This window comes from Protopterus annectens, chromosome 4.part0, assembly GCF_019279795.1.
Source record: "Protopterus annectens isolate FY-2018-M chromosome 4.part0, PAN1.0, whole genome shotgun sequence".
NCBI classification, from domain to species: domain Eukaryota; kingdom Metazoa; phylum Chordata; order Ceratodontiformes; family Protopteridae; genus Protopterus; species Protopterus annectens.
In genome coordinates this window covers 293,007,418-293,020,761 of record NC_056733.1, presented here as the reverse complement: position 1 = coordinate 293,020,761, position 13,344 = coordinate 293,007,418, and the positions used below count along the sequence as shown (strand labels likewise).

At 41.4% G+C, this 13,344-nt stretch overlaps 1 protein-coding gene across 1 annotated transcript in view; it reads left to right on the top strand.

The window, feature by feature from the left end:
- SUSD2 (sushi domain containing 2) overlaps positions 1-13,344 on the top strand; it is a 1,008,194-nt gene that overhangs the window by 168,501 nt on the left and 826,349 nt on the right. The window lies entirely within an intron of this gene.

Genomic DNA, 13,344 nt, shown 5'->3' with positions numbered 1-13,344 from the left:
TTTCAATATTTATCAACTACATACACACCTCCAGGCTGGTCAAACAGCATGACACACAGGAGACACTCCAGGTGCTGTTAACTATTGTCAAAACACCTATTCAAATTGTAGCTACTGTATCTACAGACAGCCAACCATGGCTCAGGAAGTCCACTCCACCTATCTGAACTTACTTGAATCCATCAAGATTCAACCCTCTACCCTGATCCTTGGTGACTTTATCTACTCAGCCATAAAGTGGGAGACCTATTCTAGCTCCAACACGAATGCCCAGAGATTTCTTGACTTTGTTAATGCCAGTGGATTGGATCAGCTGGTTGATATCCCTACAAGAGGTGAAAATATCCTGGACCTGGTAATATCCAATATGGGTAGCCACTGTAGCACCCCTACAATGTCATCCCCCTTGGTAAGATCTGACCATAAAGCAATCACTTTCAAAGTCACCATCTCCCCTGACCTCCACTCCTTGCCAGGTTTGAATTAAAAAACTTTTCCATAGCTGACTACAACCTCCTGAGAGCAGGTATAAGCAGCTTCACAGCCACCAACCCTTCAGTTGGAACTAGCACTAATGTCCAAGCCTACACCAGAAAACTATACTAGCACCTATATAGCTGCATGGACTCAGCGATACCTGACAGGACCAACTCATCTTCGTCAGTGAAGAGTAAACCTGTCTGGTGGACAGTAGCAATAAACAGACTCTATAATAAAAGGGAAAAACTGCTGTACAGGACCAAGAAGGAGCAGGTGCCAAGTTGGAAACAATCTCTCCTTTGTCTGAACAAGCAACGACGTTCACTGGTGAAATCATCTAAGGCTAACTTTGAGTCCAAATTTACCGAATCCACTAAGGACAATCACAAGACCTTGGTTGCATATGTCTGCAATCTCAAAGGTAGATCCCAAATCTGCTCTGAATTGGTGGCCAAGAATACCACATACACAAACTCCATAGATACAGCCAACCTACTGGCAGACAAGTTCAGTGAAAACTTCACCCCCCTGTCCCCCATCAGTAAACCAGGACATCCCCAGCACCTGCCCCTCTCACCTCATCACCAGAGAGCAGGTCATTAATGCCCTCTCAAAGGCAAAAAATACAGTCTCCATGGGACCTGACAACATCTTTGGCTGTGTCCTACATGAACACAGGCAAGAGCTCTCAGCACCACTAAGCACCCTATTCAACTAAAGCCTGTGCACCAGCTTCATCCCAGCAGAATGGAGGACAGCCATAAAGGTGGAGCGTCCACCAACCCAGGCAATTATAGGCCCATCAGCCTAACTAGCCTGATCTGCAAGGCCATGGAATGCATTATCACGGGCCTTATAAACAAGGACTTTGGCAACCTCCAGCACTTGATCCCACACAGTTTGGTTTTGTCAAAGGGAGATCATGCCTGTTAAACTTGGTCTTCTTCAAAACAGTCACCAAAGCCATGGATGAGGGGAAGACAGTGCACACCATCTACCTTGACATAGCCAAAGCGTTCAACACTATTCCCCACTCAGGCATAATAGATAAACTCTCCCAGCTAGGCATCAACCCGTATGTTACCAAATGGGTAGCTAACTGGCTGACCAATAGAATGCACTCAGTCAAAATAGGGGAAGCCTTCCCTAGTAGTAGTCTTATAACAAGAGGCATACCCTAATGATTGGTCTCTGGGCCTCTACTGTTTGGGATATACTTTTCTGAGGTGCAAGCCAAAACCAGTGGTCTGTGGCTGACCAAGTTTGCAGATGACTGCAAGGTGGGCACTGTCATAAATTAGTGATGTGAACATCCTGCAAGAGGGCCTTACCCAAACTACTGACTGGTGCCAGAAGCATGGCCTCAAACCGAATGCCAAGAAGTGCAACATTATCCCCTTTGGGGAAAATAGCATCCCCACTAATTATGACATTAATAACAACATGCTAAGCATGCAATCAGTTGTGAGGGACTTGGGCACCCAGGTTGATAGCAACCTGACTTTTGAGTACCACGTTGCCTCTGTTGTATGGAAGGCTTTTTATATGGCCCAGCTCATCAGTAAGGGTATTTCATCCAGGAGCAAGGAGGTCATAACATCCCTGTACTCCTCTCTTATCAGACCCATTATCGAGTAAAGTGCCTCCGGTACCTTGCTAAGCACATGCAGCAGCTGGAGAGACCACAGAGGTTCTTCACCAGGAAAATCTAGGGTCTGAAACACCTATCCTATACAGATAGCCTAAAAGCCCTGTCCTCTACTCAGTCTTGTACAGACTGCTCAGAGGTGACCTGTGTCTGGCATACAAGGCCATCTCAGGCCCAGCCTTGATGGAGTTGCTGCATATCTGTAAGTCAAACTCCACTCGTGCAACCCGCACGCAAGGCCTTAACCTGGTCTGTGACATTAAGAGAACTTGTTGCCAAGATAGATTTGTGTCCCAAAGTCTCCCCATCTGTTGCATAGACTCCCTCTCCATGTCAAGCAGAGTACGTCTCTAGCCCTCTTTAAGAGGAACCTGGATGACTGGATGGGAAATAGCAAATACACCCCTGAGATCCCAACTGTGTCCCTGCTGGACAGGGGAAACAGGTGCTGACTTTGATGGAACATGGGTGAAATTCTTAGCTAGGCTTATAAGGGCCTCTGGGTCAATAGCCTAGCATTATCCTATGAACCTATGAACATGATTGAACTCTATGCATATGTGTCCCAGGCTGGTATGTCCCTAGCCTTGAGCAGCATTCTACCCATCACCTAGGATGATACTGCAATATGCAGAAAAAATGATTGACTTCACCAGTTGACTTAGTTTCTGGTGTCATTCTAAGGGGTCCAGTTCCTGTCATCCTGGGCTGATAGACCACGCTGCTTTACCAGAGATGGTCTTCACCTGTCACCTGTAGGCTTTTGGTTACTGGCTAAGGCACTTAACTGCCCCATAGTGCCTTTTCTAGGCAATGTCTCAAGAACAAAATTTCTGACTTGAAAATATTACTCACAAATAAATTAAAAGTTATGCTGCTAAATGCCAGGATTTTAAATCAGAAACTGCACTCTGTGGAAGCACTCTTCTCCCTGGAGGATGTTGAGATCTGCGCAGTCACAGAAACTTTGTTCAGGGCCACAGAGAGTACCCCAGCCTTGCAAGACTACAATGTCTTCCACACTTTCAGATCACAAAATGAGCGTGTGAGAACCAAAGGAGGAGTGTCTATCTTCATCAAAGATGAATACACCTCTGGACTACTTAGACAGGAAAACTCCATGGAGTTACTCCAAGTTCAACTAACTGTGGATAAGACCCCCCTTCAAATTATTGTTAGCTACAGGCCCCCTTCAGTGAACCAAGATACCCATGCTGATTATATGGACCTTCGTGAGTCAATCAAATTACAATTAAACACTGTAGTCATGGTGAATTTTAACTATCCATCCATTGACTGGGAAATTTATACAAGTATTAACATGCTCGCACAAAGGTTCTTGGACTTTGTTAACACCAGTGCCCTGGAACAAATAGTATGCAACCCAACAATGGGTTCAAATATTCTTAACCTGGTCCTCACCAACATGGGTGACTGTTGTACCACCACAAGTATAGGACCCTCACTTGTTAAATCTGATCACAAATCAGTCACAATTGAAGTAGCTATAACACCTGAACCCCTCTTAGGTGAAAGCAGGCTAAAACATTTCATCAAAGCTAAGTATACCCTACTAAGGGATGGCATAAAAAATTCCCAAGCTCCTATTCCCACAGATGGCATTGACAACTATACTGAGGTATACAAAAATGCATTGTACAAACACTTGCACAAATGTATTGGCATGGCTCTACCTGATAAGATCAAAACAAGATCCTCAAGAAAAAACAAGCCACCCTGGTGGACATCTAGCATTAATAGGTTATACAACAAGAGGAGGAAGTTGCTGTCTAAGAATAAAAAGGTCTCAGCATTGGAGAAACACCCTCCTCTGCTTGAACAAACAATTAAGACAACTTGTAAAATCCTCTATGAGAACTTTGAAAAAAAAATTAACAATCATAGCTAAGGGTAATCATAAGGTATTTTTCAGGACTATCTGTGACCTAAAAGGTAGGACCCAGATGTGTGCTGATCTAACTGTGGATGGCATCACCCACACACTCATCCCACGAAAACAGCTAACCCATTAGCTGACAGGTTTGGCAAAAATTTCTCCCCCTTTTCCCCTCCAAACATTACACAAAGCATTCCTGTACATCTCCTCCACCCTGCATCTCCAGAGAGCAAGTCATTAATGCTTTCTTCAATGCCAAGATGGCATCCCAGGTTGCATTTTAAGTGATCTAAAACATGAGTTAGCAGTCCCATTAGGCACTCTCTTCAACCATCGCCTGAATACTAGTGTTGGTTGTCCCCACTGAATAGAAAGCAGCAACCATCATCCCCCTTCATAAGGAGGGTACAGCAACAAACCCTGAGAAATACAGACACATAAGCTTAACTAGCTTTATCTGTAAGGCCATGGAATGAGCCATCATGGAACATATAGGTAAGGATATAGGTGATCTCCAAAACCTTGAACCAACACAGTTTGGTTTTGTCAAAGGCAGGTCATGCCTTTTAAACCTGGTAGACTGCTTTGAAGACGTCACCAGAGCCATAGACAAAGGCAAGTCTATGCATACAGCCTACCTTGACTTAGCCAAGGCCTTCAACACAATCCCGTATTCAGGCATAATTGATAAAATCTTCCAGCTGAATATCAACCCTTATGTCATCAGGTGGGTTGCTAACTGTCTCACTGACAGATCACACTCAGTCAAAGTTGGGGAACTTACCTCCACCAGCAGACCTGTCACCAGTGGGGATCCACAGGGGTCAGTGCTGGGCCCCCTATTGTTTGGAATATACTTTTCAGAAGTTCAGGCCAAAACAGAGGTGCTGTGGCTGACTAAGTTTGCTGATGACTACAAATTAGGTGCAATCATTGAGTCTCCCAAGTGATGTCAGTGTAGATCAATATGTGTGCATATACCTTTAAGAAGCTATCCAAGGGCTTGTACAAGTGTATAAATGCTGAGCATGTGCAAGCTAGACTGCCATTTTGTAGTTAGCTGTTGAGATGTAAGCATGTATGTATGTAAGCTCTGTCTGTTAACTAGTTCATTCACATTTAGAGATGCTGATATCCATCCTGATGTATTTGTACGTATTAAAACATCTGAATGAAACCCAAAACCTTGTTTTATATATTAGAGAGGAACGAACAACATGGTGTCAGAAGTGGCATGGATCCAGAAGTGGTGTGCTTAAAGGACATGGTATCAGAAATGAATGTCAGAAGGGGCATGGAGTAAGAAACGGCCTGGCAAAAATGACTTAAGGCACTTATTTAGATGCTGGTGGAATAAACAAGAGTGGATCATTCCCAAAATGTGCATTCTTCACAGAAAAGGTTAGAAACAAATTTTAGATATCAAAACTTGCCCAGCACTATTTCTTTTCACATAAAATGAAACGGGGCATACAGAATGTTCCAAATGATTTTTGCATAAACAGATACGTACGATATTAAAAAATATTCAAATTACTATGGAAAATTTTGAAATAAAGTCTGTATTGCATAAAATAAATGAAATAAAGGGAAACAACAGCATTTTCGCAAAGCATCTGTATTTTTTATATTAAGCAAAGATGTCCAGGATATCAGAAGTGTATAAAGTGTTTGCATGTCTGTGCAGTGTTACAGTAAAGTTATTTCTCAAAGTACAGCAATTGCAAGGCATATTTTGCAGAGTATAGCCATTACAGAGCATATTTTGAAAAGTAAAATATTCCAAAGAGTTTTTTGTGCATTTAAATGTTGTTACAAGCTCACAGAATAGTTTGTTCTTATATAATTAGAAGGGCCATGTTTTCATTGTGTTATTATATACTGTGTGGGCATGGCAGATGGATTTCAAAAACCCAGTGCACTTGTGTTTGACAGTAATATTGCTGAGAAATGGAGAGTGAGCAAGAGTATGACATTTTCATACAGGGTACATTTTCTGATAAAGATGACCGTACAAAGGCAATTATTTTTCTTAATTTAGCTGGGTCAAAAGCTATAGAAAGGGAACATTCATTTTGTATGCACCTGCTGTCTGTGCTGAAGAGGGGGAAAACCATCATATTGTTTTACTGGCTGAATCAAGGGAGGACCCAGAGTGCTTAAAACATAAATTTAGAGAAATGTGTAACCCCCAGACAAATGTTGCAATGGAAAAGTACTTATTTTACACAAGGGATCAAAAGCCTGGTGAAATTTTTGCAGCATATATAACTGAACTAAGAAATAAAGCTAAAATGTGCAGATTTGGTGACTTAAGGGATGAGTTGATAAAAGACAGACTAGTGTGTGGTATAAAAGATGATGCTGTGAGAAAGATTTTGCTTTGTGACAGTGGTTTAACTATGAATAAGGCTATTGAGATTTGTCAGATGTATGAGGTCACAGAAAAGCACACAAATATGCTTACAAATGAGAAAAGCTCTAGAAGGCACAGTGATAAAGCTCATGTTGGTGGTATGCAGCACATACTTAAAAGAAACAGGCCCACACATGGCAGCAACTATAACCCCTGCAGCCAGGGTTGCCAGATTTCCAGACGCCCAGGTAGGGAAAAAAAAGAAACTCTCTCTCTGAAAAAAAAAAAAAAAAAAAAAAAGGTCTAGCTCCGTGTTTAGCGATTTTGATTTGGCGTATGCGGCATATGGGGCCATTAAAAAAAAATCGCCAATTCTCGTTCGCTGTTTAATCCATAAACCTCCATATGGATTCTGACTATGCCAGGTGGCCCGTATGATAAAAAACAAAAACAAAAAAAAAAAAAAAAACAAAAAAACGGCCGGCTAAGCGGCAGGGCGGACCGGGGGCGAGGCGCCTGGATCTCGGACAGTATCCTCCAATCAGACGGGCCTGGCAACCCTGCCTGCAGCAGTCACTAGTAAATGCCAGAACTTTCTAGCACATTCCAGAGTTTGCACAATCTCAGTGAAGCATAAGAGTGAGTCAGCAACCACAAACCATGGGCCCCAGCCTAATTTCATTGCCAACTGTCTTAATTGTGGTAGAAGTCATGAATCTAAAAGGGAGAAATGTTTAGCTTTTGGTCAACAATGCCACAAATGAAATAAATGGATTCATTTCAAAAGATTTTGTAAATCAAAAGGTCCACATTCTTTTATCAAAAGGGAACATTTTAAGAAATGAGTTGGCCAGTTAGACAGTGGTAGCCCTACTCTTTATGTTGATGGTGTGTCAGTGTTTCATGAAATGGTCAATGCAGTAGATTTAAGGACAAAGAATGAAGTATTTTGTACTGTTTGGATAAATGGCAAACCCACAGAGCTCAAATTTGACAGAAGTTCTAAGTACAATGTTATGTCTGCAGAAACATGTGCTAGAGTGTATAAAGGTGAAAGGCTTGATTTGCCAAGATGTGCGAAGCTTGTTGCTTATGGAGGTGAAGAAATTCAAACTGAAGGCTCAGTAGTGCTTTCAAGTTACTCTGCTGAAAGAAGCCACGACTTGTTATTTTATGTGGTCAAGAGGCACGTCCAGTCATTATTAGGGCTCAGACACAGTTTGAAAATGGGATTATTTTCATTTAATAAGGAAGTCCACCAAGTTAGTTAAAAAGACCACTACTCTAATTTTGTCCAGCACATTTTTTATATGTATGCTGATCTTTTCCAAGGGACAAACTAGGCAAGCTTCCAATTGTGTACTCTGTTTGGCAGGTACAGATTTTTGAGAATGCCATTTGGGATAAATTCTGCAAATAAAGTTTCTCAGCGTGCAATGGAGCAAATTTTTTCTCGGTATCCTTGTGCTACTATAGTAGACAACATATTGTAGGCGGTCATGATGGAGTTGAATATGACCGAAACCTCAGAAAAGTTCTAGAAAGGACACATCAAGTGAATCTTAAGCTCAATCCACACAAATGCAAATTCAGGCTTCAAGACATTACTTATGTTGGTCATTTATTTACAAGTACAGACGTACGACCAGACACTTCAATACAAACAGCCATTCTCAAGATGCCAGCTCCAGACAATGTTCAAGCCCTGCAATGTTTTCTTGGCATGGTCAACTAACTATTCAAATTCATTCCAGACATGAGCCAACTGTCAGTGCAACTCAAGACAGCTAACATGTAAAGATGTATCCTGATCTTGGTTAGAGCAACACCAAAGAGTATTTGATGTCCTGAAACAAAGAATTGCTAGTCCACCTATGCTCAGATACTGTTCACAAGCCAGTTACACTTTCCTTTGATGCTCTGAAATTTGGTCTTGGTGCAGTTATTCTAGAAGAGGATAATCCTGTTGCCTATGCATCAAAACGTCTTACGCAAACTGAGATGCAATATGCCCAGCTTGAGAAATAGCTTTTGGCAATTGTGTTTGCATGTTCAACGTTCCATGATTATGTTTATGGTAGACCTTTCCAGATCAAAATAGACCACCAATCTCTAATCATTATCTTGAGAAAACCTATGCATTCAGCCCCAGCCAGACTGCAACGTATGATGCTGAGATTGCAAAAGTATAATTTCAATCTTGTCCACAAGAAAGGCAAACTTCTTTATCTTGCTAATACATTATCCGGATTGCCCAGAAATACCACAGAACAGCATGAAAATGAGAGTCTTGATTTTGAAATCATGAAAGTGAGACATTTTTCTTCCACACATCTTGAGGAGCTGAGAGATAACAAAGCCACATATCCAGTTTTACAAAAGCTTAACCACTTTATCAGTCATGGATGGCCGTCAAAGCAATCGAGTTTACCACAAGAAGTACAACCATATTTTCCATACAGAGATGAGATTTTGGCTGACAAAGGTATCATTATAAAAGGTCCAAAAGTAATTGTTCCAAAGTCCTTGTAACCAGAGTACATTACTATCTTGCATCATGGTTACCCGGGAACCAAATCTACCAAAAGAAGGGAGAGAGGACTTGTATTTTGGCCTTCTATGTCACAAGACATTGAGAGAGCACTTTTATCTTCTTCAGTGTGTAATAGTACAAAGCCTCATCAACAGAAGGAGCAACTTCAGTTTGACCAGATTCCGGAACTACCTTGGTCAACAGTAGCCACCAATATCTCCAAGTAGAATGGTCAACATTATTTGGTGTTAGTAGACTCTTACTCTAATTGGTTCAAGATTGACCTGCTTCCTTACCTAGCATCCAGTGCAGTTATTACTAAGGTAAAGCATCATTTTGTGCACAAAGTTATTTGTGACAATGACACAGTTTACACATCAGCGGTTCAAAAGATTTGCTGAAGAATGAAACTTTACTCATGTCACAAGTATCCAGAGTACCTGCAGTCAAATGGTTTAGCAGAACGTGCAGTGCAAAATACAAAGCAATTACTAGAGAAGTCAAAACAAGATAATAGTGATGTTTTCCTGAATCTCTTGAATCTCAGAAATGTTCCTCATGATAAACATCTTGGTTCACCTGCTCAGAGACTTCTTTCGAGACAAACCAGAACCACAATACCAATCAGTTGTCAATTCTGGTTCCATATATCAAGAACAACAGGTTAGTGAAAACTAATCTGTTGAAGAAGTGCCTATCCCAGGAGTCATACGACGATAAGACCAGTAAACCACTCAATCCATTATAAGAGGGAGAAGTAGTAAGGATTCAAATGTCCAAAGGTTATGATCGAATTGGTATCATGAAGAAAATTGGTCCAAAGCTGAGATCGTACATTATGGAATCAGATGGAGCAACTTTTAGACAGAAACAGAAACATTTGAGACCAGTGTCCGAGCCTATACCACAGCAGATAGCCTGTGAGAAAGACTCTTATCTCAGAGTGAGCTGTCTGGTGTTTTGATTCCAGAGGAAGTTCCAGAGGACATTCCTGTTGCTGTGAAGAATCAAGAAGTTCCTGATACGAGCTATGCACCAAAGACTGTCCCTGTTGCTAAATTTAGTCCCAACTGTTATGTTATGAGATATGGTTGAATTTTTAAACCCTGTAGCAGACATGAAGCAACTTGGACATGAGCATTGTGTTTTGTTTCCAATGTACATAGTAATGCATGTCTAGCTCTGATATTGTTTTGTATAAAGGGCAATCTTTTTAAGAGGGAGGATGTAGATCAGTGCATATGTATATACCTTTAAGAAGCTATCCAAGGGCTTGCACAAGTGTATAAATGTTGAACATGTGCAATCTAGACTGCCATTTTGTAGTTAGCTGTTGAGATGTAAGCATGTATGTATGTAAGCTCTGTCTGTTAACTAGTTTGTCTGTATTTAGAGATGCTGCTATCCATCTTGATGTGTTTTTACATATTAAAGCATCTGAACAAAACCCAAGCCTTCTTGTTTTATGTAGTAGAGATGAGTGAGCACATCACTATACTTCAAGAGGGCTTACACAAACCAATGATCGGTGTTAAAACCAAGGCTCAAACTCAATGCTAAAAATTCATTATCATCCCCTTCATTAAAAACGATATCCCTGCAGGCAATCATATAAATAATAATTCCCTAAGTACCAACTCAGTAGTGAGAGACTTGGGAACACAGGTTGACTGTAACCTAATATTTCTCCACCATTTGTCTACTGTGGTAAGAAAGGCATTCTATGTCACATACCTCATTAACAAAGGCATTGTCTCAAGAGTGAAAGAGGTCATAATACCCCTGTACTTGACTCTCATCAGGCCAATAATTAAGTACAATGTTCCCTTTGGTATGTACCTTACCAGGCATCTGCAGCAACTTGAGAGACCTCAAAGATTTCTAATGAAGAAAATTCAGAGTCTCCAGCACGTCATACATTAACAGACTGAAATCACTGTCACTGTATACAGTAGCATACAGACTACTTAGAAGAGACTTGTGCATGGCCTACAGAGCAATGTCAGATCCAAACTTAATGGAAATGTTGCGCATCCACAAGTCAAATGGGACAAGGGTCATTCGTTCCAGGGAGCTTAACCTGGGTTGTGACATAAATAGGACTTGCTGGAGAGACAGATATGTCTCAGAGGTTGCCACTCCTCTGGAATATAAAAATGAAAAAATATAAAAGCTACTCGGACCACCAGGCTAAAACAATAAAATTTTAATAGAGGTTAAGAAACAGTAGTGAGAAATGGTAAGCACTTTCGGGAAAACTCCCTTCATCAGACAAACTACCGTAATACAAGCATACATTTTAAAGAAAGATGCAGCCAATCAACATCTAAGTAAAGGGCCTACACCCATTTAAAATAGGCTTCAATGGGACCACCCCATTGAAGCCAGAGCTTCTATCTGCCCGTAACTCAGTAATCTATTGTACTTCACAAGAGTCTGTGTAGTTAATGAGATCACCTCCTCTAGGATTAGTATTAACTACTTGTAAAACCATAACACAAAAAGAATGTCCACTGTAATTACTAATATGTTAATACAAAGCATTATGTTCCAATTTTAGATGACTGGCTGAAAGGTGTTGTAAAATCTTTTGTTTCAATTTGCAGTTGGTTTTGCCTACGCAAAATGGAGGTACATGAAACACAACTAGCTAAATAGATAACATTACTTGTTTGGCAGTCGGTATCTAACTTAGGAGAATACTGTTCTGTAGACTTTTAGGATGTCTAGACCGTATACTTAGATAGGTAGGGGTTCTGTTCTCATTACAGTCCATTGTGTGTGTGTGTGTGTGTGTGTGTGTGTGTGTGTGTGTGTGTGTGTGTGTCTGTCTAGACAGCAGAAAAGATGAGTGTATCCTACAGTAACTTCTCCACTGCTATGCAGTGACAGAATTTTAATACATACTCATGCCTACAAATCCATTTCATACAGGCCTCCCAACCTTTTGTCTCCCACATGGCCTGCTGATGTCATCTACTATAAGCTCACCTGCAGTCCTGGATAAATCAGACTTGAGATATGGTGCTTGTGTTAAGTACTGTGTTCTGTAGTCTGTACTTAAGCTGGGATTCTGTTCTCACTGCAGTTTAGTGTGTGTGTGTGTGTGTGTGTGTGTGTGTGTGTGTGTGTGTGTGTGTGTGTGTGTGTGTGTGTGTGTGTGTGTCTAGACAGCAGAACAGATGTGTGTCTTACAGTTGCTTCTCCACTGCCATGCAATGACAGTATTTTGATACTTGCACATGCCTACATATCCATTTTGTATAGGCTTCCCAACCTGTTGTCTCTCACATGGTCTGCTGATGTCATCTACTATAAGCTGACCTGCAGTCCTATATAAATCAAACTTGAGCTGTGGCACTTGCATTAAATCCTGTGTTCTGTAGCCTGTGTACTTAGATAGGTAGGGGTAAGTGGTACATCCACTAGCATGTGGTCACAGTGCTCACTACTCCCTTGACTGTAACACAAGTACTGAGTATGTAAAGGACATGCACATCAGAGGGCATACTAACATCATATTTCCCGGCCATCATCACACCAGTAACTGAATACAATGCTTATTCTTCTTCTTTCGGCTGCTCCCATCAGGGGTTGCCACAGCAGATCAACTGTTTCCATTTCTTCCTGTCCGCTGCATCTTGCTCTGTCACACCAACCACCTGCATGTCCTCTCTCACCACATCCATAAACCTTATCTTAGGCCTTCCTCTTTTCCTGTTACCTGGCAGCTTCATCCTTAGCATCTTTTTCCCAATATACTCTGCATCCCTCCTCAGCACATGTCCAAACCAACGTAATCTTGCCTCTCTGGCTTTGTCTCCAAACCTTCCAACCTGGGCTGACCTTCTAATATACTTATTCCTAATCCTGTCCATCCTCGTCACACCCAGTGTAAATCTTAACATCTTCAACTCTGCCATGTCAAGCTCTGACTCCTGCCTTTTTGTCAATGCCACTGTCTCCAATCCATATAACATAGCTGGTCTCACTACTCTCTTGTAGAACTTCCCTTTCACTCTTACTGGTACTCATCTATCACAAATCACTCCTGACACTCTTCTCCACCCACTCCATCCTGCCTGTACTCTCTTTTTCACCTCTGTTCCACACTCACCATTATTCTGAACTGTTGATCCCAAGTATTTAAACTCATCCACCTTTGCCACCTCTATTCCCTGCATTCTCACCATTCCTCTATCCTCCCTCTCATTCACACACATATATTCTGTCTTAGTCCTGCTGACCTTCATTCCTCTTCTCTCTAGAGTAAATCTCCACCTCTCCAGGGTCTCCTCCACCTGTTTCCTACTCTCACTACAAATCACAATGTCATCTGCAAACATCATAGTCCATGGGGACTTCTGTCTGATCTCGTCTTTCAACCTGTCCATCACCATTACAAATAAGAAAGGGCTCAGAGCTGAACC